Genomic DNA, 26,837 nt, shown 5'->3' on the forward strand with positions numbered 1-26,837 from the left:
TTCTTAATCTCAGGAAACAAACTGAGGGTTGCTGGAGTGGTGGGGGTGGGAGGGATGGGGTGGCTGGGTGATAGACATTGGGGAGGGTATGTGCTATGGTGAGCACTGTGAATTGCGTAAGACTGTTGAATCACAGACCTGTACCTCTGAAACAAATAATACATTATATGTTTAAAAAAAAGAAGAAGATAGCAGGAGAGGAAGAATGAAGTGGGGGGAACGGAGGGGAAGACGAACCATGAGAGACTATGGACTCTGAGAAACAAACTGAGGGTTCTGGGGGGGGGATGGGTTAGCCTGGTGATGGGTATTAAAGAGGGCACATTCTGGAGCACTGGGTGTTATGGGCAAACAATGAATCATGGAACACTACATCAAAATCTAATGATGTAATGTATGGTGATTAACATAACATAATAATAAATAAATAAATAAATAAAATGAGATAATCACAAAAAAATAAAAATAAAAATAAAAATAGGTATGTTGAGATTAGTCCTTTGTTAAAAGAAAGAAACCCAGCCAATTACTAGGGAGATAATCCCATATTTCATTCAAAATGCATAGCTATATTTGGGGTGCCTGGGTGGCTCAGTTGTTAAGCGTCTGCCTTTGGCTCAGGTCATGATCCCAGGGTCCTGGGATCAAGCCCCGCATCGGGCTCCTTGCTCAGCGGGAAGCCTGCTTCTCCCTCTTCCACTCCCCCTGCTTGTGTTCCCTCTCTCCCTGTCTCTCTCCCTGTCAAATAAATAAATAAAATCTTTAAAAAAATGCATAGCTATAAATATTAAGTATTTAACTCAAAAATTTAAAATAGTAAAACAAAATATATATAAGTCAATTATAAGGAATACTAAATTAAATGTTAAATAAAAGGCAATGAATTATAAACAAATAAAGGAGAACTGATAAAGATATGAGTTCATTCTTTACCAACTAACCCATAATATACAAAAATGTGACAAAATGTACAAAAATATACAAAATTATAATAAAAATTTTTAAAAATTAAAAATTTGAGTGAAAATCAAATATAGGAAATGTAGAAATTGTTTTAAACACAGTTACTTGTTTCATTTAGATGATCAGGTACTGGGTATATGAATCCTATATTAACTTAAAAATGGTAAACCTGGTAAATATATGAATGTTTTTGCAAGAAACTCAAAATACTATTCAAAATAAAATCTCTATTAAAGGCTCAATAACCAGACAGGTGTATTAGTGAGTATCTTTTTTATTTATTTATTTATTTATTTTTATTTTTTTTAAAGATTTTATTTATTTATTTGAGAGAGAGAGAATGAGAGAGAGAGCATGAGAGGGGGGAGGAGAGGGAGAAGCAGACCCCCCGCTGAGCAGGGAGCCCGATGCGGGACTCGATCCAGGGACTCCAGGATCATGACCTGAGCCGAAGGCAGTCGCTTAACCAACTGAGCCACCCAGGCGCCCAGTGAGTATCTTTTTTAAAAGTCTGAGTCTAAGCTATAAAATATATATAAAAGCATAGAAAAATAAGTGGTTTCTTTTCCAGTAATTTTACAAAGCAAATATAACTCTGATACCAACTCCCGAAAAAGTTAAAATAAAAAGAATGAAATATTTAAAAAGTATCTCCCATGAACATAGTTAAAATAATCTTAAAAAAAAAAAATCACAAAGTGAATTATATACTTACTAAGAAATCATCCACCCTAATAATCTGAGATTCAAATTAAGGCATACAAAGGTGGTTTAATACTAAGAAATGCATATTCATGCAACGTAACATAACAATAAGCCTCTTTATTTACTTTATGTTGTGCATTTACTTAATAAGTATAATGCACATGACTAACAACATTTAATTAAATATTAAAGGGTATTTCCTGGGGTGCCTGGGTGGCTCAGCTGGTTAAGAGTCCACCTTCGGCTCAGGTCATGAACCTGGAGTCCTGGGATCGGGCCCCATGTTGGGCTCCCTGCTCTGCGGGGAGTCTGCTTCTTCCTCTGCCCCTCACCCTGCTCATATTCTCTCTCTCTCTCTCTCTCACTCTGTCTCTCTCTCAAATAAACAAAATCTTTAAAAACAATAATAAATAAACAAATAAATAAATAAATGATATTTCCTTACCATGATTAAAATAACTATCTTAAACAGGCAATTTTATTATTATTTAGTTCTAACCAAAGCCATAAGATGAAGAAACAAGTAAATCTGTATATTAGAAAGGAGAGAATAAATGATCAGTAATAGTTTTAATAACTAATCATCTAATCATGGTAAGTTCTATGTGATCACATATGCTACATGAAAAATACAAAGGAAGTTTGTGCAACTCAACCCCAAAGATAAACCTCTACCTTTATATGAGACAATATGATTATATAGACAAATTTTAGTCTTCATCATAAAGATTGAATCTAAGTCCCATTTTGGTCTCTCTTTCATATAGGGGAGCAAATTTTGCCATCCTAAAATAAGTCTCTTTGGCATATTGGTAATCTTAAACTGTTTATTCTTTTTTTTTTAAAGATTTTATTTATTTATTTGAGAGAGAGAGTGTGTGAGAGAGAGAGAGAGTGCACAGGAGGGGTAGGGCCAGAGGGAGAGGCAGACTCCCCACTGAGCAGGGAGTCCGATGAAGGACTCAATCCTGGGATGCCAGGATCATGACCTGAGCCGAAGGCAGCTGATTAACAAACTGAGCCACCCAGGTGCCCTTAAACTGGTTATTCTTAAGAAACTGCAAACACAAGAGAAAAATTGAAAAACAAGTAGATGTTACCCTTTTGAAAGAGACATTTGCATGCATAAGGGAAATCTCCATTTGTACGTGCATCTCCTTTGTATCAAGAAGAGGCAGATGTCACAACCTATAAAACTCTTAGCAATGACGAAGGCATGGACTAAATCTGGGTAACAACCTTTAACTGTGCTTTTCCCAGTAACCTCCCACCTGACTCTTATGTTTAGCTGAAGATGGTATTTAAAGTGATGGCTTCTGCCATTTTGGGGAGTTATTCTGTTTTTCTGGGTCTCCCATGTATAAAGAAGGTATACATATTATTAAACTTCTGTTTGATCTTCTTCTATTAATCTGTCTCATGTCAATTTAATTCTCAGACCAGACAAAAGAACCTTAAAGTGTAGAGAAACATTTTTCCTCCCAACACTCACAATGTGGATTTGGTCACTCATTAATGATGTAGGAAAGATGTCAGGGTTCGAAGATGATAGCCAAGAAAGAATTCTTGAGACATCTTTGGTGAAAAACGGTGGTTTTATTAAAGCACAGGGACAGGACCCGTGGACAGAATTAGCTGCACTGGGGTCCATGAAGAGTGGTCCATTATGTACTTTCAAGTTTGGAGGGGGTTAGGGATAGCGTGTAAGGCTCCCAGCTATTTTGGAAACAAGGTTTTTAGGATCCTGAAGGGGCTAGCTATTGTTAGGAAAAGGTCATTTATTACTGTTTAGAAAACTCAGTCATGAGTTTTTCTTCAGATGTATATTGGTGGGTCATATCCTCGGAGAATGACTGCCAACATGTATCTTGGAATTTTTATGTGTTATCAAGGGAATTTTTATATGTTAAAGTAGACTTACAGAATCCCAGGGGGTCAGGCTAAGATGGCCTTTTGCCCTTAGCCAAGTGTCAACATCCAGGCTGCTGAGCTCCTACAGGAATGTCACTCAGCCTGTTTCAAGGACTTGCCAATGACTGGGCTGCACGTAGTAAGGGAATTTAATAATTTTTCTTGTCTTTGTTTCCCAGATCAATTAACTTCATGAGCCTCAATTACCTTATGTTTTAAGCATCAGTGCTGTGTTCTAATTTTCAGGGTGGCTGTGAGTACCAAGTGTGCATTAAAATAGGTGACTGATGTCAGCCTTCTGTGACCTTCTCAAGTGTCTTCAAGGAGAAACCAGAAACAAGAAGAACTAGAAACCCACTTAAGCAGGGGCACGCAGGCAATATTTCTGAACAATCAGATAACAATGGAAACATAATGGATGAAGATGACCTAAGGGTCTTTCATGTGTTTATGTGGAAATCATTAAACCTTAATTCTTACAACCAAACATATTATACCTGGTGACATACAATTACACCTCAGAGAACTGCTTACCCCTTCCCCTTTTTGCATATAATCTATAAACTAACAAGCTCTACAAGAGTTCTTTCAGAGCAATCTGAAATACTGTCTCTTGTGCTATCATCCTCAGTAAGACAAGGAAAAAAGCATTTACTAACCTACTCTGAGTATGGCTTTTTTTTTTTTTCAGTTGACCTAAGTGAAATTATCCTTGTATATTGCCAGTAACAATGCACTTAACAAATATTAGTTACTATAGTTTTAATCTAAAGGAGGAACACTGAAGTATTCATTTTTCTATACTTCATTTTTCTCCAATCATAGCCATAAAGGAGATATACATAACTGAAGTAAAAAAGAGGAACTATTGAGAATAATATACTTTTGAAATAAAATTTGTTACTCCCTACAAGCACACTATCTACAGAGAGCTCATATGATTATATAAATTGCTTTAAAAGAGGGGCGCCTGGGTGGCTCAGTCGTTGGGCGTCTGCCTTCGGCTCAGGTCATGATCTCGGGGTCCTGGGATCGAGCCCCGCATCGGGCTCCCTGCTCAGCGGGGAGTCTGCTTCTCCCTCTCCCACTCCTCCTGCTTGTGTTCCTGCTCTCGCTGTCTCTCTGTCAAATAAATAAATAAATAATCTTTAAAAAATAAATAAATAAATAAATAAATTGCTTTAAAAGAATCCAAAGCCCCAAGTAATTCACTAGTTTAGTTAATTGTATCATGCCAATATCAACTGCCTGGGTTTTTTGTTTGTTTTTTTGTTTTAAAGATTTTTTATTTAATTATTTGACAGAGAGAGACACAGCGAGAGAGGGAACACAAGCAGGGGGAGTGGGGAGAGGGAGAAGCAGGCCTCCCGCCAAGCAGGGAGCCCAATGCAGGGCTGGAGCCCGATGCAGGGTTCGATCCCAGGACCCCAGGATCATGACCTGAGCTGAAGGCAGACGCCCAACAACTGAGCCACCCAGGTGCCCCAACTGCCTGGTTTTGATGATGCACGGCAGTTATAGAAAATATCATCATTGGGGGAAGCTGAGTAATGGATATATGGGGCTCTCTACATTTTGTTTGTAAATTCTTGTGAGTCTATAATGATTTCAAAATAAGAAGTTAAAGAAATCATGCAAACTAAACACGATTCAAGGAGAGCAAGAGTAAATTCAGAAGATGAATTAAAGAAGGGACTGTTTTAGAAATAGTGAATGTAATCTTTCAAAATCTAAGAATGGAAAACAAATAGAAACCCTATCTGATGGGGAAAAAAATACACATGATTAAATGAAATATGAAATTACTGAAAAATATCATACTAAATTAAGCAGTAGCAACCCCTGCAATTCCAAATCCACTGCATCTTATTTTTCCAAAATCTCAGCTCTTTTTAAAAATAAGGTACCCTCTTTAACGTCCCCGTGTAGCAGCACTGTGAGGTATTAACATTATAAAGAACGTTACTGTGTGCTAAAGCATCTACAAAAGCAAAGGTTACTATTCTTGGAAAATGCAAACCAAGGGAAGATATGATATTGCCAAGGCTAATTAGAATCAAATAGAGAGCAACGATTCCAAAAAGAGACTGAATATTTCCACTTTATGCAGGTAAAGGGCATCCAATAAAGGACATACAATCTATTCCTCAAGAGACCAAACCTTGGAGACACAAGTCTGACATTTCCTATTTCCTTTAAAACAACACTGCAAATCTCTTGGAACCCACAGCAACACCCTTGGAGATTTGAGATTACCTGATAATTTCAGAACTGATGTTTGACATAACACTGACATGTTGAATATTTTCCTTTAGCCACAGGAGATCTCCGGCTCCAGAAATCATAAGTCAAAGAGCATACACTCAATTCATTCTTTGTTATTGAGTGGTTTGTTTTTGCTAGATAATTTATGGAAAATTAGCACAAAATGACAGCTATGATATGGTGTAGGAATACCAAGCAGATGAGAAAGTTGAATATTATTACCAACACAAGATAAGAAGAACAGTCAGCAAATAAAGGTCAAATGAAAGAATCAACCTAAGTTTCTCATAATGTCAACTCTGAAATGCAGTTTCAGCAAAAGTCTGGGCAAAGATAGCTTGGTTGCCTTTTTTCCTGCCTAAGCTATACTTTGAAATTCTCCATGGCTGAAGATATATACCATTATCAAAATCCTAACAAATATTCCTTTCTTTTAACTCAATAATTTAAATTTTACTATGGCAGGCAAAATAAAAGAAGAGTAGTCAAAATAATGAGGGCAAAGAAATTGATTATAATATTATTTTGGTGGGCAAAATTAAAAACAACAAAAGTATACATAAGTGAATTATGGCACATTCATTCTAGGGAATTATATATAGGGAAAGGCTGGCTCTACTATGTTAGGGGACAAAAGCAATGTTAAAACTGTTTATATAATATTATCTCTGCCATATGAAAATTATGGATATGTTTAGAAAATTAATAATAACACATTTTCAAGCATATGGTGACCATAAATTTATTCTCCATACCAGGCCATTACTGAGAGTAAAAGAGGGAGTAATAATAAAATAGCCATATTGGGAATCTCCTGGAGAACAGAACATGTATTACCCTACCATGGTCCAGGCAGGCAGGCCTTCAAGTAGTTTATATATTTAAAACCATTTAATTCCCATCAGCACATTGGAATATGGACAACACTGGTATACACATTTTATAGATGAAGAAACTGAGGTAGGTAGACAGATAGCCAATAACTTCTCCCAGTTTGGTGAGTTTGAATTCAAGGTGAGACTGTCTAGCTAGAGTTCATGCTCTTAATCACTATACAAAATGCTTGCTGGAAACCCTGGAAGGAAACACACCAAACTACTAAAGAGGAGAGACTAGTTGGGGAGAAATTTTTACACTTTTTCAAATGATTCAAAATTTTCATGTCTATGCTAATTAAAGGACATTTTCAAGAAGAAATACATCGTAAATCAATCAGTAACTTATCAGTATAAAAGAAAAATACCACATCTATTTGTTCCCCTTTCGGTATAAACTATAAAATAAGAGTGATTGTGAATTAATGAAATGAAAATCATTTGTCATTTTAGTTTAATTATTTGCTGGTTTTATAAGTACAATGATCATTCATTTTCTTTCGTGTCCCAGTTGACAAATGAGTGAATACTCTGGAATTAATAATAATATCAAGCTGGGCATGTTTTCTCACACACACACACACACACACACACAAAACCTACAGCAAAAATGAATTTCTAAAATCTTCCTTCCATCGGCCTTTTTCAGTTGGGGGAGGTGGGCGAGGTTCAAACCATTTTTTATTTTTTCCAACCACTTTATCAAAGTATTAATGACATGTAAACAAAGTTCATATTTAACGTATACAACTTGACAAGTTCAAGGATAAATAGACACCCGTGAAACCATCACCACCATCAAGGTCATAGACATATCTGTGACCTCACAAAGTTTCCTCCTATTCCCTTTATTGGTGTTATTACTGTGTATGTAGTAAGAAAAATTAACATACGACCTACCTTCTTAGAAACTGTTAAGTATACAATACAGTATTGTTAGCTACACGCACTATCTTGTATAGTCGATCTCCATAACTTATTTATTTTGCATAACTAAAACTTTGCACCTTTTGAACATCACTGCCTCATTTTCCCCCTCTCCTGAGCCCCTGGAAATCACCATCCTACTCTTTGCATCTATGAGTTTAACCATTTTAGATTCCACATAGAAATGATATCATACAATATTTGATTTTGTGTGATTGGCTATTTCACTTAACATAATGTCCTCCAGGTTCATCCATGTTGTTGCAAATGGCAGGATTTTCTTCTTTTTAAAGACTGAATAATATTCCATTGTGTGTATATAACATATTTTATTTATACATTCCTCTACTGATGGACATTCAGGTTGTTCCCATATTTTGGCTAATGTGAATAATGTTGCAATGAACATGAGGGTAGAGATAACTCTTTGAGATCCTGAATTCAATTTCTTTGGATAAATACCCACAGGTGGGATTGCTGGACCATATGGTAGTTCTATTTTTAATTTTTTGAGGAAACTCCATGCTGTTTTCCATAATGGCTGAACTAATTCACTTTCCCACCAATAGTGTATCAGCATTCTTGTTCTTCTACATCCTCAACTCTTTTTTTTCTTTTTTTAAATAATAGCCATTGCCTTTTCTTCTTGTTGACAGTTTCCTTTACCATGCAGAAATTTTTTAGTTTGAAGCAGTTCCACTTGTTGATTTTTACTTTTGTTGCCTGCATTTTGGGTGTCATAGCCAAAAAAAATCATTGCCAAGACCAACATCAAGGAGCCTTTCCATATATTTTTTTTCTAGGAATTTTATGTTTCAGGCCTACATTTAAATCTTTCATCCATTTTGAGTTGATTTTTGTGTGTGGCATAAGGTATGGGTCCAATTTCTTCTTTTGCATGTGCATATCCAGTTTCCCAGCATCATTTACTGGAGAAACTATCCTTTCTCCATTTTGTACTCTTGTCAAAGATCAGTTGATCATACATGTATGGGTTTATTTCTGAGCTCTCTATTACATTCATTGTGCTATATATCTGTTTTTATGCCACTACCATATGGTTTTGATTACTATAGAATTGTAACATATTTTGGAATCAGAAAGTAAGAACCTTTAGCTGGAGGCATCACACTTCTTAATTCCATGGGCATTTTTTATTAAATACTACTGAAGTACTCATCAAATACTATTTACCAGGTTTATTTTTGACTTTTTCTATATTGAATATATGCTAACCATATCAATAAATCATAATAATAATAAATATAGGCTATGGAACAGGTGATCAATAGCTATATTCCTTTTCTATAACTTTTAATCTGGATGGACACTAAGGAAGCTACAATACATATGCTATATGGTTAATGTGAGAAATAAGTCAATGTTAATAAGGTAATGCGTATATATACAATATTATATATATGCATACCTACCTACTGATAGATATACACACACAAACACATTCTCATTCCCTTGGTCATGATATTCTGAAGAGAATTTTTCAGGTTCTATGCCCATATTTCTAATAAGTAAACAAAATAAAGAAAACATAAACACATTTTTCATGCTCATTTAAAAAAGAAAAGAAAAAAATGTTTACTTCTCATTTCTTGTTTAGTGTGAATATCTTCCCAAATGTTGCCAAGGCTCTCAAAAATTATATTTGATTTTTTGAACATTCTTGATAACCCTGATTGTGGAAATTCTTACTGGTACTTTTACTTCAATGAGATGATCCCCTTGGCCTTTTTTTTCCTCCCTGTACTTGTTATCTAATCTATCATGAGGTATCTCACATCCACTTCGCCATTTCACTCCTACCCAGCTATGCTTTGGAACCACAACTGAGGAATAATAATAATAGAAATTCAGAACTAGAAGGGAGGCACCTTAACCATCATCTAGTTTAACTCTTCCATTTCTACAGAAAGAAGAAATGATTCCCAATGAGATACAATGACTCCATCCATACCTTGGCAATTTCTCTCCTTTAGTATTTTACAAGTGTTTACATTTTCCAGGTAGATGGTCACAACCACAAATTCTCACTTCATCTTTCTACCATTATCTTGCCTTCTCTGACCTATTTATTTTCTTATCTATGATACCAGCACTTTAAAATATCCTCCTTTACCCTTTTATCCTTTCCAACAAACATGATAAGTAGGCTTCCTATTATTGACAAGGGAAAAAGTAGTTTTTGGTTCTGTACCAACCGCAGAGTCATGGTAATGCATTTAGGTCTGCCTCATCCCATCGCTATATAAAGAAGAGTAGAGATATTTCCAATAACAAATCATTTAGACATATAAAATCTAAATGAAAGTGACTGAAGAAAAAAAAATGAAATTGAAGACATGAGATCACACAAATACCAATGTAATGAATACATTAAAGCTATTACAGACTTCAGACCTTTGGAGTCCAACCTTGTAATTTGTGACTCTGAGTCAAAAAATAAGTTAGAAGCTATACATTCATCATATGTTCTAAGTTTAAAAGATAGTATCATGCTTTATTGCTATATATTCTAACTTAAATTTGTATTTACTTCCAAATATTTGGTACACTGATCAATTTCAATAAATCATCAAGATGGTATTCTTCTAACACATAACTGGTTAGGCAAAACACCAAAAGAAAATTTATTCAAATATGCTGATAGCTATTAGCTTACCATAAATATTATGGATAATAAATTTCTAAACTCTTAATGCAAGCACATTAATTGCATCTTCATTACACAGTTTTTCATAATGTGTGCCTCTATTGTGAAGACTCCAAGATACGAGAAAACTTACTCATTGTTTCTCTAAGGATTCTTCATCCATGGCAAGCACCCTGTTAGTATGGGTAAAATTAACTGCACAGTAAATATCACGTGTTATGTTTTTGAGCAATAGATGTACTTAGTCAGAATTATAATCATAAAGATAAAGGCTAGCCCTTAAAGTGAAATACTTTGATAATTTCATAAGAGCTTAGGGTGGCTGAGTTTCTCTCCTTACATTCTAATATTTTAAATACTTCTTCATCATGCTTCATTCTTAAAGAAAACCTCCAGGAGGGATAGATTAAGGATCAGGACAAGAATTACTGTCATTCACTTAAGTAGTGTTATCTACCCCTTTTCTAATGAGCCATTCTCTGTTCTTGAGGCATTTAATACTGAACAGTGTGCATAAGGGAGTTCTTCAACTCCAGGGAGGTAGGAATAGTAATAATATGAAAAAGAGAAAACAGATTTTCAATTTACCTTAGTAACTATGAGTATTGGTTGTAGTGTTTTATACTATATAATTCTTAGTTCACAGTCTTTATCAGTGGGGGCATCCGAGAAAATGAGAGGAAAAAAACACTCTTAGCAAGTCACGTTATACTAGCATTTTGAAAATCAAATCAACACTTTGGCTTCACTGTTTAGATAAAAAAAGTATTAGCAGTACCAAAATTAAAATCTCAATGATAGGGGTGTCTGGGTGGCTCAGTTAATTAAGTGTCAGACTCTTGATTTAGACTCAGGTTATGATCTCAGGGTTGTGAGACTGAGCCCCATGTCCATGTCTGGCTCTGCAATGGCCTGGAGCCCAATTAAGAGTCTCTCTCTCCCTCTCCCTTTGCCCCTCCCCCACCCCTTTATTTTCCTCTCTAAAAAAATAAATAAATAATCTCGATTGTACTGTAGGAGCAAGTGTGCACATTTTTATTAAAATAGCAGCAATGACAAAGGCAAATATTGAATAATAAATTAAGAAATTAAAAAACCTAATTTATTAAAAAGTGATTTCCACAAGCTATTGGGGTAGTATGACACATGTATCTTTCTTCTGGTGTGCTGGCTTTTTATAATCTCCATATAAAGCAAACTATAATCTCCATATGAAGACTATATCATATGATGAGGAAAACCACCATCCCTGGACAATTTCACGTATCTACCTGTAGCCAAATTGATCTTCTTTTTCTTTCCTCCTTTTAACAAAGAAAATGTCCCTTCCCTTCTCCAGCCTCAATCTCTTTAGTATTGTCAAAGAACTTGTTCCTTATGTTACAGCCCTCTCTATTTTGTGCTCTTCATCTTTTGGTCACCATAGACCATAGAAACCAACGTTATTTTTTTTCCACATAAAACAAAACAAAAAAAGTAAACAAACATAGATACCCCACATCCTCCTGCAACCTCTACCTCATTTTTGGGTTCCTTTTCAGCCATATTTCTTATCTCCAATTTTTAACCTCATATTATTCTGTTTCCTTTATAAAATGTCTACCACATAAGCCCTCCAAAATTGTTACTTTTCAGTCTCCAGTGATCTCCTTGTTGTTAAGTGCTATGGTTACTTTCTGCCTTCACCTTTTTGATTATCTCAACTTACTCTTTTTGTCATGGTTAACCAGTCCTTCTTTCCTCATTCTTTTGCCTCTGGGACACAGCTTACTTTCATTTGTCCTTCTTTCTCAGTAACTGCTCTTTCTTAGCTGCCTTTGCAGACTACTCTTCCACATGACCTCAAAAATTTGCAGTGAATAATATCACCCTGATTTCAATACAATCGTTTAAATACACTATTTTCCTGTGTCTATGGAACTATAAATATTTCCCATACTGCTTTAGCCAGTTAGCTCCTTTAAGAGCAGATGATTCATCAACAATGACATTTAGAGAATTTGCTATTTACGCAGTTGAAACTTAAAAGTTTACTCCAAATACTGCAGAAACCTGAGTAATATTTATTAAGCAGCATTTCTAATGGAAACCCATTTTCTCTGAAATGCTATGTAATTTTTTCTTTATAATAAAGTTCAGTATATTTGATCAAAAGTATCTGAATTTTTGAACTAAGTTTTGAATTAATTCCCCTTATTTTAAATAACTTGAACTTCTAAATAATCCACAATTTATACGAATTTACATTGTTGAATCAGTAGTAAAGCATTCTAGTTTAATTCTGAGAACTAACTTTTAAGTAGATTTGAAATTTGGTTAAATCACTCTAGGGGCCAATGTCAGGCTGCTCAAAGATGGGTCCCTTTGGCAAGAAGACTATTTTGAATAAAAAAGGAATCAAAACCCAGCAGATTCAGGAAAAGCTCTTTATCTCCTCCTCAACTGCCTAAATAGAATTTAGGAAGAGATCTGCTTAGGCAGAGAGCCATCCCCATAGATAACTACATTATGATATGGACTAGGTATGGTAGATAAGGAGGAACCTAGCAAGGACCCTTTGATCAAAGTCCTTTCTTTGTCCCATAGTTTCTGAGCAGCGCTTGTTTACCAGATATTTACTCTTTTTCATTCTTCCTGAAGGTTGCATTCCTTCCCTTTGAGGATCCCTACCTCCTCCTTAGTTCAGAAAGGCACATACACCTCATTTTGCCTGACTGTCTCTGGAATTTACATGTCTGTGGATTCGTCGAATATATGAAACTATTAAATTTGATTTTTTTCCTGTTAATCTGTCTCATAACAACTTGATCCTTAATCCAGCTAGAAGGACCTAAGAGGGGACAGGAATTCTTGCTCCCTGACATCACAATAAAACTGAAATGATTGCCTTTTGGGGATATGAATAATAATGATGAAAATGACACATGAGATAACATTTGAGGATTCATGTGTCCTTAAATCTTTATTAGAATTAAAATATTATGTTTAATCTTTCTTTTTTAAACTTTGCTCTTTCCGTTATTGATTTATTTAGTATTGTGATACTGAGGGAAATGCTGAACTGACATCATTTTTACAATTGGTAACCTACTCTGGACAGCCACTTCTTTTGTCTTTTCCATAACAAGCCAAACAAACAGGTATTGCAAGGTGAGAACCCCCAATTTCCCCTGGGGCAATGGCAGATCTGAAAGAGAATCAGAAAACAGCTACCCCAGCAGGAGGGTTTCAATGATGACACATTTACCTCAAGAGTGGAAGCTGACAGGTCCTAAAAATATAGCTAAAAAATAAATTTTTAAAGCACATTTAAAGTCAGATATAGAATTCATTATTAGTCAGGGGAAATGTAGAAGGCAACTCGCCAAAAATAGGTGAATTTAGAAATTATGTTTTGATTTGAAAGATGTATACTGTCAAAATGGACAGAAATTTATTTAAATTTACGTTTAGTTCCTTGTCCTTTTTGAAAAGAGCATTCATTTTATCCTTCAATCAAGTTATTATTTGTGATACCTAAATATCTTAATTGTTTAAATGATTCTTGCATGTGAATTTAAGAGTACTGGCATAAATCTGAGGTCAGTTAAAATTATGTGGTATGGTGGTATGGGAATGAGATAGAAAGAAAGTCTCAGGAAATAGAGAAAGAAAAGGAGGGAGAGAAAAGGGGTGGGAGGGAGGGCGGGAGGGGAGGGCAAGAAATTGAGATAGGGAAACTGAAGGACTCCATAAAAATATGCTTTTTGTTTCCTTTCCTGCTTCTATTCTTGCTAGAACCTGCAACCCCACTTTCCACATGCTTCAGAATGCAAACAGTGTATGTCTTCCTTATAAAGGATAAGGAGTTAATGATTTCTTTAGAATAGATAACATCTAAGGAAGGACCAGGTAAGAATGACCAGAAGAAATGATTATATGTGTATTCTAGACCACCAGTGCTAGCCATCTCAATGCCAAGGTCTCCTGGCTCCAAGGAATAACACCTGGGCCCTCATCTTTGTTCTAATCAGTTCCTGGATGCCTGAAAGGACACATACTCCAGACCATGATCCTCAATAAAAACTCCCAGACCCTGAAAAAAGAGGAGATTCCCTCTTTTTTTTCTGAGTCTCCTGGACACTCTGCACCAGCACTCTCTCTGTACCTTCAATAAATTCTGCTTTCACCTCCTGCTGGCCTGCATTTGATTTCCATCCTATATCTGGCCAGGGACCCTCTTGACTGGTGGAACCCCCTCTGGGTCCCTGGACCCAGCCAGCGGGCATCAAAATGAGGAGAAATAAGAAGAAAAACAAAGAGGAAAGCAAAAAATACTTGAATAAGTAGCAGATGTTATCCGATGTTTTTTGCCACGGGACCTTAAATATTTGAAATTTTAGAAGATTCAGAAGTTTTAAAGAAAATGTGATTTTAGTGGAGGTTACAACTTCTAAGAGGACAAGAGGAGTCTTTCTAAGAGCACCTTCTTAAAGGTGATTTCTTCTTTCTTTTACTTTTCTTTTCCTTTTCCTTTTTTTAATCTTCTCTCCATTTCTCTCTTGTTACAGATTTTTGTACCAAATTGTTGGGACATTAGCTAAAGCAACGTCTGTGTGAATTGATCCTAGTCAAAGAAAGTCTTCATTTGTTTGTTTAAATTCCTAGTATCTATTTGTACAAGGGCTGCATGCTCATTTAAGAGAAAATAGAAAACAAAGATGAACAGAAAAAGAAACTTTAAAAAATTTGTTTGGATACTTTCCATGTTTGTCAAACAAAGTAATACCCAAACAATCCATTGACATTTTACTTGAAAATTAAGACAAAAACAAACTGTACAGATTTGCTTGTTATAATTTGTGTTGACAGCTTCAATTTCAGAATCCCAGAATCAAATGTTCAAATTAGTGGTTCTAAACATCCTTTCCAGAATATGTTTCCAATTGTTTAACTTGAAAGCTCTAGATATGTAATGTTTTATTTTTTAATCAAAGTTTTGCAAGTGCTTAATTTAAATGCACTATCTTTTAACATTTTAATGTCACTTAATATTTCTTAAAAGTAAAATTTAGGGGCACCTGTGTGGCTCAGTCAGTTGAGTGTCTGACTCTTGGTTTTGGCTAGGGTCATTGTCTCGGGGTTGTGGGCTCAAGCCTGGCATCAGGCTCCGGGCTCAGCAGGGAGTCTGCTTGAGCTTCTCTCTCTGCCCCTCCCCCCCGCCACAGTTGCACACACTCATGTGTGCTCTCTCTCTCTCGAAAATAAATAATCTTTAAAAGGAAAGTAAAATTTAAACAAATTTTTACTCATTTTTGGTGATAGCATATAGTTCTTACATTTACTTAAGATAACCTATATTACTATTATTTATAAACAGTATGGCAAGAGTTGCTACACAAGCCCAGTTCTATACAGGACATAACATGAGCCATTTGCATTAAATACCTCAGAAATTTCTATTACATGTATAAGGACACAAAAAAACTCCATAGTGTAAACACAATAATGAATATTTTTTTTGTAAAAGTAAAGACAGAAAAAAGCTTCAGACTTATTAGCCTGAGTAAAAAGTATGATTTGCTTGAGCCTATAAGTCAGCTTTCTTTATATATGAAATATCAATGACTAACTTATGAAATTCTCCAAATCTTACAAAGAAAGGTAACATCTTTTTTTTTTTAATATTTTATTTCTTTATTTAACAGAGAGAGAGAGAGGGAGAGCACAAGCACGGGGAGCAGCCGAGGGAGAGGGAGAAGCAGACTCCCCACTGAACAGGAAGCCTGATGCAGGGCTCAATCCCAGGATCCGGGATCATGACCCGAACCGAAGGCAGACATCTAACCAACTGAGCCACCCAGGTGCCCCACAAAGAAAGGTAACATCGTAAATTCAAGTGTTAAGGTCTCAAATAAAATTAATTAAACCCAACACTTCCCTTAACTTTCAAAGCTTTGGCATATAGGCATAACTACACACACATACAAACTTTACTTCTCTTATTAAAATTAAAATTAAAATTCCTTTCTCTTTCATTCATTCTAACAACCACCAACTTTATAAGAATTGGAATCAAACTCAGTAAGAATACAATTAGTCTAATCCTTGATATAAGTTTGTGTTCAGACATAATCTTTAGAGAGCTACATCAGTGTTTACATGAATAATACGCAATAACTTTTGGATGACAAATAGTAATAGCAGTAAAATCTGACTGTTTTTAATCAATCATTTTGATTATTTATTTCTGGTATTATAAATAACACAGGGGTTGATATTCATATATCAAAATCTTTGTTCTCATCTCTTTTTTTCCTTAGGAAGTTAAATTGTTCATTTTTTATAAATTTATTTTATTTTATTTTATATTTGGGTGTGACTAGATACAAGCCTTCTATATTTTCTAACATTTGTGCAGATGTTTAATATGCAAGCATATTTTATATATATCAGGGGGGCACTCCTTGTTACAATATATATTTGGAGGATATTAAGTTCACTGTTTAAACAACACTAATTATTATTATATCATAGCTTCTCTGAATCCATTTATATATTTGTCTTCTTGGCATAGGAAAAACTGAGCAGTACATTTATAGCTCTTATTACTATTAAAATATTGTGCCCCTATACACTATTAACAGGTCTTTTTCTAAATGGTATATGACATTAAAGGACATATTATTTTGCACATAAAAGTGCTTGAGTGCTGGTATGATTTTATTGCCAGTTGCTCACTTCATCAATAAAGAGTGACCCATTGTTTCTTAATGCTTTTAAGATTGCATTAAACTATTTAATTTTAATATTCTGAACACTGCCTTCATTTTGCTTTGATTTACCTAGTGCATCTTTTTTTTTAATTGTCTTTCCTTAAAATTCTCTAAATCCCTTTATTTTATGTTTTCTCATATTAACAGTATATATTTGGTTTTAATTTTTTTATTCAATTGAGATTAATTATCCATTAAAATTATGCTCCAAAATGATATATTTAGCTTTAATTTTGTCATCTTATTTTTAATATTTTTGTTTTTATGTCTTTGCCATATTTTGCTGAATAAATTCTATGTCATTTCTCATTATAATCTAGAATGTACATGTCCTCACTTAAATACTTTAAAGCTTTAGATATACTTAAATGTATATTTCCCTGTTTGCACAATGGATAAGCAAATATATTTTATACCCTCTATGTAAGAAGAAGAATTTTTAAAAATTAAATTTCACTCAAGTTTCCTTCTGTCAACTGTTGGATTTTGGAGTTAAATTATTATTTTTAGATCATATATCTTCTCTTACGACAATCACATTCTGATTTACATTTATAGTGTATGATTAGAGAAATAATTAGAATTAAGTCTTGATTTAGAATTATCCCTGTGCTTTGTTGACAGAACATTTATATTTCTATTTCCCAAAAGTTTAGTTTTTGATTCATGTGTTTAATTGCCTAAAAAAAATGATTTTACATAAATCTTTCAGGAATAGTAACAAAAGCGGCTTAGTATCCAAGACTTTGCATATCTGAAAATTCTGCCATTCATTTGTCTTCTTAATGTTCCTTGCTCACTATGCTTTATTCTAAACATTTTATACTGTTGTCTTTTCATCCCATCTGCGTTTCTTATTTTTCCTAAAAAAATAAATAAATAAATAACACAAAGTCAATGCTCTCTGCACTTAATTTCTGCTTCCTGTAGTTATCTTTATAAAGCATGAGGTCTTCTCTTCTATGATTGCGACCTATAGGCATTTCCTTTTTTTATGTAGTAGAAACTAACTCTATCCAAAGATGGAATTTTTCCATTCACTCATTAAAAGAAGGAGAGATGGAGCCAGGCTGAGTCTGTGCCAGAAAAGTGTTTCCAATTTGATCCCTCGCTGTTTGTCTCCTTGCTCTGAATCTTTCTCATATCCTAACCAGATGAACTTGTTAACCTCTTGTTATGTCTCTAGTTAACCAATATAATAGGCTATATAATAAGAGGAGATGCAAGGGCTTCAGTCAGTCCCAGTGGGAAGCCTCAGCCTCAACAACTAGGGAGAGGGTAGTATCAGCACAGAGAAAAACCATAAAAGAAGACAACTTTGTATCCGAAGAACAGATTCAGTCGCAAACAATACATATGTTTGGGTTTTGCACTAGGTAGAATAACTGTAAGTACAGTAAGGAATAAAACTATCTGCTTGAAATAATAGATAAAAATAGGTAAGGAAACAGATGAAATTCTGTTGTCTTTTAAGAGAACAGATAGATAAAAGAGGATAAAAGAACAGAGTCTGGCGATGGAGACTAATTGGGGTGAAAAACTGGCAGATACCACTTGGATCAGCCTGTCAAAATAAGCATCATCACTAATGAGATAAATTGAAATCATGGGCCACCCGATAGAATGCAGTGGAAAAATGCAGCATCAGTTCTGTAATATTCTTGTCAAAATGTATCACCTGACATGACCTTAAGTTTCTGAGATCCAGCCCCTCAGGCTCTGCACTCAGTGGGGAGTCTGTCTGAGATTCTTTCTCCCTCTCCCTCTGCCCCTCCCTGCCCTGCCACGTGCTCTAAATAAATAAATAAATAAATAAATAAATAAATAAATAAAATCTTAAAAAAAAAATGTATCACCTGAATCTAATCACAACGAAAGATCAGAAAAACTAAATTGAGGTATTCTCCAAAAGGAAAAAAAGAAAAGGAAGGAAGGAAGGAAAAGAGAGGAAAAGAGAAAAATGGAAGAGAAAGCACTGGCCAAACACTGACCAAGTTAAGGAAAGTTTGAAGATCTCTTCCTGACACAAGGACACAGAAACACTTGACAATTAAAGGCAATGCAGGATCCTGAACTTGGTCTTTTTGCTATTATTGGGACTACTGTTGAAACTTCAATGGAGGTCTGAGGATTAAACAGCAGGAGCATATTAATGTTAATTTCCTGTTTTGGATGGTAGTTTTATGCATGTATTGTGTATATATACATGTGTATATTATATGACAGTATGTAAATATATAATATGATAAATGTATATGCTATTTTATAATATAAATATTAAATATAGTATTTTTGTCTTATATATAAATAAGAAAAAATATATAAAACATATTATATATGTTTATAGTTGTAGGATATATAAACTAAAACAGGGTTCTTCAACCTTGGCACTATCATTGACATTTTGGGCCATGTAATTCTTTGTTGTGGGGGTTTCCTGTGATTGTAGGATACTCAGAAACCTGCCTGGCTTCTACTAACTGAATGCCAGTAGCACCCTCCTTCTTTTTCCCCCCACCTCCAACTCCAGGAAAATAACCAAGAATGTTTCCATATATTATTAAATGTTCTCTAGAGGACAAAATTGCTCCTGGGTTGAGAATCTCTCTACTAAAGTATTTGGGGATGACGGATCATCAAGTTGGCAGCTTAATATCCAGTGGTTCAGGATCCAAGAATCTCAGCAAAGTTTAAGAAGAAAAAGCACAGAGAGAAAAAAAAACCTATAAACATCATCCTCAATCTGGTAAAAGCCAAGCATACAGAGAAAACCTTAAAAGAAACTTGAGAAATAAAGAAATTTTATACAAGGAAGACACAATATCAATGAGGGCTTTTTTCTAATTAAAAAAAAAGAGGCCAAAATACAATGAAATGAGATGATAGGAAAAAATGTAAACTCAGATTTCTATACAGAGTTAAAAATATATTTCAAAGAGAAAGCTAAAATTTTAGACATTTTCAGAAAAAAAAATAGGTTAATTTGTCACCAGCAATCCTGCAATATAAGAAATGCTAATGAAAGTTTTTCAAGCTGAACGGAAATGAAACCAAACAAAAATTCAAATTTAGAAGAAATGAAGAGCAGAGAAATGATAAGTATGATGGCAAATGTCAGACTAGGCTTTTTACCTCTTACTTTCTTTGAAAGGCAACCGACTGTTTATAATACAAGTAACATTTTATTTTGGGGTTTATGATGTGTATAGTAAAATTATATCACAAAAAATACCACAGAAGGAAATGTACTCTTATCAGTTTTCTACCTTATATGTGAAACAGCAAAAAAAACTACCACTAAGCAGAATTTAAATTAGTTAAGGATAAAGTGAAGATTGTTGTAATAACTAAAGATATTTTATTTTATTTTATTTTTTTAAAGATTTTATTTATTTATTCATGAGAGACACAGAGAGAGAGAGAGAGAGGCAGAGGGAGAAACAGGCTCCCAAGGAGCAGGGAGCCCAATGTGGGACTCGATCCCAGGACCCTGAGATCATGACCTGAGCCGGAGGCAGACAATTAACCATCTGAGCCACCCAGGCGCCCTCACTAAAAATATTTTAATAATAAATAATACAAAGATATGCAACTACCTAGGTAATACATAAATTAAAAATGAATACTAAAAATTTAATAAAACAGAAATAAGTATAGAAAAGAAATAAAAATGAATAAAAAAATCAGATTGGACAAGTAGAAGAAAAGGCTAGCAATATGTTTCATTTAACCCAAACAGATATAGATATAGAAATATATAGATAGATACACATATGAAGACAGAATGACCAAATATACAAATACATATGTAAATTTATTAAATACAAATGAACTAATAATCCAATTAAAATGCAGATTGTCATACTGAATAAAAATGTAAGACCCAACTAAATGTCGTCTACCAAAAATACATTTTTAATATAAAGACACATATATGTTGAAAGTAAACATATAGACTGAAAAAGACTATGCCCCCATGCTGATGGAGAGCATTAGAAGCTTGTATGGCTATAAAAGAAGACAATATATACTGGAAAAAAGGGTGCATTGCTAGATAAAATGAGGGACACTTCATAATTGTTATAGCCATTATAAAAAAAAGAATGGAGTTTCCTCAAAAAAATTTAAAACAGAACTACAATGTGATCCAATAATCCCATTTCTGAGTACATAACCAAAGGAACTGAAATCAGGATCTTGAACAGATATCAGCACACCCATGTTCACTGCAGCATTATTCACACTAGCCAATATGAAAACAACCTGTCTGTCAATGGATAAATGGTTAAAGAAATGTGGTATACACACACAATGGAATATTATTCTATTTTTAAAAATGAGGAAATCCTGACATCTATGACAACATAAATGAACCAGGAAAACACTGTGAAGTGAAATAAGCCAGACACAGAAAGACAAATATTGCATGATCTCACTTACATCACACACACACACACACACACAAAACCAAACTGAACTCAGTAGTAACAGAGAGTAGAATGGTGGTTGCCAAAGTTTGGGGCATGGGAGGAAAAAGGAAAAGTGAAAAAGAAACTGAGTCAAGGGGTGATGGAAAGTTATTGTTTAGTGGTTACAAAGTTTCAGTTTTGTGAGATGAAGAGTCTGGAGATGGATGGTGGTGATTGGTTGCACAACAACATGAGTGTACTAAATACCACTCTACTACACACTTAAAAATGGTTGAGATAGTTTCATGTTATGTGCATTTTACTACAATTTTTAAAGAGTTAACAATGATAGGCCATATGCTGGGCCAAACACTAAGTTTCAATAAATCTCAGGTTTTAGATCTTACATAGTATATTCTTTGACCAGAGTAGAATTTAATTTGAAATCGATGCCATAAAAGATACCTAAAACTACCCCCCAAAATACTTGTAAATTAGACAAAAACACTTTTTAGTAAGTGTCCATAGTTTGTAAAAGACATAAAAGAAAATTTTAAAAATAATGCAAAATGATGAAAATATCATTTGTGGGGTGGAGTTAAATTTGGATTGAAAGAATAGTTTGATCACTTTAAGTGCTTAACTGGAAAAACATGCATAGGTTTAAAAATCAACTAAAGAATAAAAGAATTATAAGCAAATTAAATTTAAAAAGTGGGAAAACTAAAGTAATAGACATAATGGAAGAAATGAATGAAATTGAAAACAAATACTAGAAAATAAAAAATGAAAAGCTGTTCTTTTGAAAGGATTCATAAAACTGTTAAAACTTAGCAAGACTATTTAAGAAAAATGTTCAAATACAGATAAAAAACTACTATTGAAAACTCAGTAGCTAAAATGATCATCAAGGAAAGCACATCTGAAGAGTAGCTCACACATGTATCAGAGATTTAAAAGCAACAGAATTTATACCTTCAGTTAAGGTATTTCAGAATACCACTAAATGTGAGATTTACATAAGGAAGAACAATCATGCTTTCCTTTATGTCCTAGTAATAAGTGCTCTGGTTGCACTAATGAAAGATTTGATTCTACATGTTAATTTTAAATTATTAGAAATTATTGCCAATTTTGATTCTTATTCATATATCTAATTTAGAATGTTGCTATTATTTCACAGTAGAAAGTACTGTGATTAGTACAAAGTAAGCAGTCCCTATTCCATTAGGACTAATTTTCCTTAACTCTATTATATCAGGAAAGAGTGACTGATTTTATATGCATGTTTGAATACAGATTGCCGTGGTTGTAATGGTTAGTGGAAAAGTACACATTTTACAGATATTTTTAAGGAAGATTAAGCAAGATTTCATGGCTTAGATACAAGACTATAATGCTAATAACTGAAAAGTTAATGAAGTTTGACGCTGCATCTTTTTTTTTTTTTCTGGCTTTCTTCCATGGTTACTAGAAACCAGTTAGAAAAGCATGTTAAAATTCACCTTACAGAAGATAAAGTCCATTGCGCATCTATTATCGGTCTTCCTTATCAACTTTTACTGTCATATTTTCTGAAATTTAGACTTTCAAGTTTAAAAAGAAGATAATAAAATAAAATGGATTTTTAAGAATAGCAACATAAATATTCCAATTTATTCTTTCAATGTGCAGTGTGACTCTAGTATTTAATACATCTACTCCCATTTCTAGGCAATGTAAAAGAGTTAACATCTTAGAGAGTAGAGAAGAATCAAGTGTACCTTGGCAAGTACTGAATTCCTACTTTGACCATTATATGGTTTAGAAACTAAATTTGTTCCACAAATTTTAAAAGTACACCTATCAATAGTATAGCTATAAGGGTTAGATTTCACATATATTTTTTAAATTCTTTTTTTAAAGTATTTTTATTTATTTGTGTGTGTGTGAGAGAGAGAGAGAGAGAGAACAAGCAGAGGCAGAGAGGCAGAGAGAGAAGCAGGCTCCCCCATGAGCAGGGAGCCGGATGCAGGACTTGATCCCAGGAGCCTGGGATCATAACCTGAGCTAAAGGTCATGCTTTGCTTAACCAACTGAGCCACCCAGGTGCTTGGATTTCACATATATATATATATTTTTTTTAAAGATTTTATTTATTTATTTGAGAGAGAGAATGAGAGACAGAGAGCATGAGAGGGAGGAGGGTCAGAGGGAGAAGCAGACTCCCTGCCGAGCAGGGAGCCCGATGCGGGACTCGATCCCGGGACTCCAGGATCATGACCTGAGCCGAAGGCAGTCGCTTAACCAACTGAGCCACCCAGGCGCCCACATATATTTTTAAAAGTGAAAAGAAGCAGTTGAAACATTCCAGGTCTTTATGAGAGTAAATTTAATTCTTAGTATAAATTGAGGTGAGAGTACTTGCTCTTTTTGCCTTTTTTTGCTTGAAATTTTCAGTAACTTTGTTTTTCAAAATCTAGCTGTATTGTTCTGATTAAACTATTCATAGTCTAACTTAACTGTTGATAGAATAATTTAATTCATCATACTGTAACATTCCCTCCCCACACACACTACACGTTTGATAGAGAACACTGGTACCCACTCTTAGGTCAAATCATGAAGGAGGTGGAAAGCAAAAGAGCAACTGCATAAATAAACCTTCTAACAGCAGAGATTTCAGAAATAAAATAACGATAGTGAAATTGGAAGACTTAAGGAAAGCTATTTATGTTACTCTGAGGAATACAAATCAATAAAAGTTCATGGCTGAAAGGTTCTCATTGATTGGAACGTACTGGTAGGAGAGTAATTTCAAAACCCAATGTAGGGTTTGCCAACCACACCACATTTTCTGATTGTATACAATAAAATGTTATGACCTCGAAACCGCTATCTCTAGTATTAGTTTCTTTAATGACTTTATTTTTTTATTCTAACATGACTAAGCTGAAATCAAGACATCTGAAAGAAATATGGTTACAAAGAATTATAAGATCTTTTTAAGTTAAATATTTCAAAGTTGGCTTCATGAATGTTGTTGTTGGAAAGCATTCATCATTTAGAGGTGTTATAAAAAATAATGCAGACAATTGCTTGACTGTATTTCTAGAAATTCCTTAAATTTCCTATGAATGCAATTTTTCAGAACACTACTAACTAATCCTTTGTCAATTTTTTAGCTGTATCTAACCCAATGGAAGCTGCTATAAATCTCCCCATGAGGCAGGGCCAGCGTAGGCCTAACGGGTCTTAGGGTGAGGGCAGGGAGTCACTTTTCTAAGAAGTGCCTTAATTTCTTTGCTGCTCCAGAAAGCAATCCTTCTTTAAGTGCTGTTGATAGACTGATCTGCCCAATCAACTATGATACTTTATAACAGAAAAAGGAAGAAAACCTCTCCAAGGGGAAAAGTCTCATCCACAACAAGCCTTGTATCACCAGAGAAAAAGAAACCCCAAAGGATAGTTTCAGGAATTGGGAACTGGATAGCAAAATTTCTTGGATAAACTTCTAATGTTTCTCTACTTAACATTATTTTTAGGATTTTATAAATATATTCCATTAACTTGCCACTCAGTGCATTGCTCAGTTTACTGATACATTTATTTTGCATTCACCTCTTTGACCATACACCAGGGGGAAACGTGGTAATGAAAAGCAACCTATATAAATAAACAATACGACTAACCCAAGGCACTAGAATGGAAGCTACATGAGGCCATAGGTTTCAGTTGTTTTGTTCAGTGCTAGTCTTCTGATGCCTAGAAGTGCCAGTCTCAAGGCAGGCATTCAGTAAGTGTTTGATAATGAATGTATATATATGAAATGAAGTTCTTCCAAGCTTTACATTATGTCATAGAGGTACTTTAAATCCTGTGGGGCATTGAGTCTGCCCCACGTCTTAAGTGTTTAAACACATCGTTCTTTCTGCGAAAACAACACTTTCCCCCCTGACTTCATTCATCAGGTCTCAGCTCAAGTATCATTGCCCTGATCGCTAAAGCCTGGATTATATGTATTATGTGCATTTATAACACCTGCCACATTCATTATCATATTATATTTTATTTGTAAGCATATTTATGTATATCCTCCACAGGACTAGGTTCCAAAAGGGTAGGTAGGTATCTAGCCAGTAATCCCTGGTCCCAAAAAAAATACCTCTTCAATGTACAAAATAGAATTATTAATCATTACATGAAATTGTAAACCATTAATAAGAACAGCCAAGATACAAAAAAATAGACAACACAACTTTTTTCTAGTGTAGGTCTATGATGGAACACCATCTAAAGTACAACAGTCAGATTTTTCTATGTATCTAGAGATACAGCTGACAAATAGAACTTGAAAAGTCAGAAAGCGAAAACATTGGTATTTTGGTAAAGTTAGCATACATAAAAAACCAACAAATAACAACAACAAAAGAAAAACCCAAACCAAAAACCTTAGAACAAAAGGGAAGAGGATCAAAGTCTATAAAATAAAGATGAAACATTTGGAACTTTCCGCCAAAATATGAAATACTATAATCTAGGGACATCCCTAAAGTTTTAAATCCAGTATGATAGGAAGATCAGGCTTGTTTTTAACTAGTATAGGAAACCTATCATTCATTCCATTTACATGTTACAGAGGGCAACATTAAATTCCCTACAGTGGGCTTATCAACCTTGACACTATTGACATTTTGGGCTAAAATCTTTTTTGTTATGACAACCAAAAATGGCTCCAGACACTGAAGACTGTCGCATGAGGGGTAAAATTTTTCCCTGGTTGTTCTGTTGTGTTAAGGCAGATTCAACTAGGAGCACAGAAGTTAGAGATGCAGTGATGGTTTTGTGGTGTAATGATATTAATAATATTCATATCATATGGTTCACCTTTAAATATGATATCCAAACAAAATATTAGTGCTGTAACTTTCAAATACTGATGAAAAACCTCTGTTGTAAGATAGAAGTTCCAGCAACAACAATGTATGTGTCCAGTTTGGTACACTGGAAGAGGGAATAAAGAAATCTAAATTCTTGGGGCACCTGGATGGCTCAGTCGTTAGGCATCTGCCTTCAGCTCAGGTCATGATCCCAGAGTCCTGGGATCCAGCCCCACATCGGGCTCCCTGCTCGGCGGGAAGCCTGCTTCTTCCTCTCCCACTCTCCCTGCTTGTGCTCCCTCTCTCGCTGTGTCTCTCTCTGTCAAATAAACAAAATCTTAAAAAATAAAAAAATAAAAAAGAAACCTAAATTCCTGGGGCGCCTGGGTGGCTCAGTCGTTAGGCGTCTGCCTTTGGCTCAGGTCATGATCCCAGGGTCCTGGGATCGAGCCCCACATTGGGCTCCCTGCTCAGCGGGAAGCCTGCTTCTCCCTCCCCCC

General features: G+C 34.7%; 1 protein-coding gene across 7 annotated transcripts in view; it reads right to left on the bottom strand.

Annotated features, from left to right (window-relative positions):
* GPC5 (glypican 5) overlaps positions 1-26,837 on the bottom strand; it is a 1,360,202-nt gene that overhangs the window by 931,317 nt on the left and 402,048 nt on the right. The window lies entirely within an intron of this gene.

Source organism: Phoca vitulina, unplaced genomic scaffold (assembly GCF_004348235.1).
Source record: "Phoca vitulina isolate PV1807 unplaced genomic scaffold, GSC_HSeal_1.0 scaffold5, whole genome shotgun sequence".
NCBI lineage: Eukaryota > Metazoa > Chordata > Mammalia > Carnivora > Phocidae > Phoca > Phoca vitulina.